At 35.4% G+C, this 3,123-nt stretch overlaps 1 pseudogene; it reads left to right on the forward strand.

Moving 5' to 3' along the window:
• Positions 1 to 1,276: 1,276 nt before the first annotated feature.
• On the forward strand, positions 1,277 to 2,443 carry LOC149140969 (ubiquitin carboxyl-terminal hydrolase 4 pseudogene; annotated as a pseudogene).
• The last annotated feature ends 680 nt before the right edge of the window (positions 2,444 to 3,123 follow it).

Below are 3,123 nucleotides of genomic sequence, written 5' to 3' on the forward strand. Positions count from 1 at the left end.
TATACCAAAAAGTTGTAATATGAGGCCCTTTCTCATTTTATTGAAGGAGAATCTCCATATTTCTTGAAAGTAACTTATTAACATTGCTAAACAAAATTTCTAACCACAAGTTATTGTGACAATGTCAATCCTCACTTATCTCAATACTTTCTAATGATTAAAGACATTTTGAATGTTCCCTTATTCTAGACTTACCCAATCCATTAAAATGTTTGGGGCCTTGTAATTGTTCTCAAGTGACTATCCCAATAAATCAACTGCCACATAGATTTTGCTACACAAAAATGTCAAAAAAAAATGTGTATCTTTAATACCCATCCCACCTATCCTTTAGGTTTTGCTATCACCTTCCTTTTCTATTTCGCTATATGAGAGCCCTTTGTCCTTTGGGTTTTGATATCACCTTTTATATCCATTTGGCTAGCTCGAAGCCCTTCTATTCAGAACTAATGAGCCTATGAATGTTAGGAAGAGGAAAAGATAAAAGATAAAGCCTATTGAAAGAAATATTTTTTGTTGAACTTATGTAGATTTTTCTTGGAAATCTTAACAATTGTTATAACCTCTCCTTCACTATAGAATCTCAAGATATGTAGATATATTTTCAAAATCTTATGATGAGGAGAATGGTCAATTGTGGTCAATTGTTTGTCTTTTTCTTAGTGACCATAGAATCTCAAGATATTTTCCAAATGTACAATACCAATATGCTTAGTCTAATGATGTAAATTTGTCCATTAAATAATGGAAATTGTGGCAAGATTTTAGTAAAAACAAGATAAATTTTTTGGAGCTTTTAATTGCCCTTAAGGGTTTTTATGGTGTTGAATCCATTTAAAAAATCAGATTTTTTTGAAAGAAAAATAAACAGACTCCAACAAATTTTTGTTCCGGCGGACAAATTTGTCCAGGGTAACAAACAACTTCACTGGAATACTAATAAAGTTAAAAGTATTGACCTTCAAATTTCAAGATATTCTGGAAATGTACAATACCACAATACCAATAAAGTTAGAAAAATTGAGAGGTAATAATAAAAATAAGTTGGGCACATGGAAAAGTCGGCCCAAAATTAATGCAATCCGCAGCTACGTATTTCCCATGGTCATTTTCCTATAAAATCACCATATCTGATTCTACTTTGCCATCTGAAAGGAATTGATACTTAATCACCATATCTGATTCTATTTTGCCATTCGAAAGGAATTGATACTCGATACATGATAAGAATACTCGAAATATTCTGCTCGTAAACTTTGAAGTAGGATTAGTAATCATGGATATTCTGAATTCGGGATTGAAAGCTTTGAGGAGAAATCGTCATAGGTTTTCAGATATTGTGTCAGACATCTTTCCAACAAACGATGAAGATCATCAGGGCTATGTAGGTCTTGAAAATCTGGGCAATACTTGCTACCTCAACAGTGTTGTTCAGGTTCTTTATTTCCGCGCTCCTTTCAGAAATAAGTTACTCCAATATTATGGTAATGGCGGAAGTAAGAATGAGAACGATAATCTACTAAAACGCCTGGCCGATTTGTTCTATCTCATGCACTCCAAAAATATGCCTCAACTCTGTCCCCTACAGTTCGGAGAGCTGGTAATGAAAGGGAACGAGATTTTCCGTTGCAGTGAAACCCATCACGATGCACATGAGTTTTTGATATTTCTTTTGAATAATCTCGACGAAGAAATCACAGTGTCTAATAACACGCAAAATCCTCCCCTGCAGGATAAGGAAGCTGAAGATCAATTTGGGACGCAAGGAGGCCAAAAGAATAATAGTAAAATTAGTATTATTAGGCGGATCTTTGGAGGTACATTTACAAACGAAACTCGGTGTTTATGTTGTGAGAGTGTAACCCGCAGAGAAGAACCGTTTATAGATCTGAGCGTGGAGATACAACAAAATTATTCGCTGTCAAGCTGTGTAAATGCATTCAGCGCTGTGGAAAAACTCGGTGGGAAAGACAAGTACTGGTGGGATAACTGCTGCCATCTGCAAGAAGCTGAAAAGAGATTGAAAATCAAGTCCCCACCTCAAGTTCTCATTTGCCAATTGAAACGTTTCAAGTACACAAACGACGGTGAAGTGGTGGGATTCAAGAAGTTGTTGTATCGAGTGGCATTCTCCAAGGAGTTTAGACTGCCCATTAACAGTTGTGGAGATCAAGATGCAGCTGATTCTTTGTACTCTTTATTTGCTGTAGTGGTGCATATGGGATGGAGGATGAATTGTGGACATTACATTGCTTTAGTGAAGAGCGGTGACCAATGGCTCATGTGTGATGATGAGAAGGTGGAAACGATAGAGGAAAGTGCTTTGCATAGGTTTTTTGGGTCATCCAAAACAGTAACTTCTGATCCAAAAGATGCCATGAATGCCTACATCTTGTTCTATGAAGCTGTTAATGGCTTTGAAGCAACAGTCTTGCAGCACTAGTATAGAAGAAGAAGTCACAGTTGCAGTTGAACAAATTTAGTTGAATGAATTGTAATCAATAGGTGATTAAAATTTAGTGGGAAGGATTGTAATTAATAGGTGATTAAAATTTAGCGGAAAGCATTGTAATTAATAGGTGAATGTTCAGTATGACCAGTTCTGCAATTTTGTAATTAGGACAAGTGTTGAGTACGACAGTCCGGTGTCACTAATTTTGTAATTAAGAAAAGCGTAAGCGCCACAAAATCAGGGAGAATGATAGCCGACTACAGTCAATGCATCCACATGTTTAGTGTTTTAACTGTACTTATGTTTATGTATTTAAGGCAGCTGTTGGTAGTTGTTACCATACAGTCAATGCATCCACATGTTTAGTGTTTTAACTGTACTTATGTTTATGTATTTAAGGCAGCTGTTGGTAGTTGTTACCATACAGTCAATGCATCCACATGTTTAGTGTTTTAACTGTACTTATGTTTATGTATTTACGGCAGCTGTTGGTAGTTGTTACCGTGTAAATTGAATGGCATTTTACCTTTTTATGTTTTGTTGGAACAGTTGTAAAAGTAACTTATTTGTTTTTTTAAACAAATAAGTTGCTTCCTTGTTTTGTAAAATAGAATTAATATATAATCTAGGGGTCTTTTCACAAATTTCCATTTACCATTATGTCAATGCTG

Source organism: Pinus tabuliformis, chromosome X, assembly GCF_031772625.1.
Source record: "Pinus tabuliformis cultivar Carrire ecotype Pingquan chromosome X, CPIR1, whole genome shotgun sequence".
NCBI classification, from domain to species: domain Eukaryota; kingdom Viridiplantae; phylum Streptophyta; class Pinopsida; order Pinales; family Pinaceae; genus Pinus; species Pinus tabuliformis.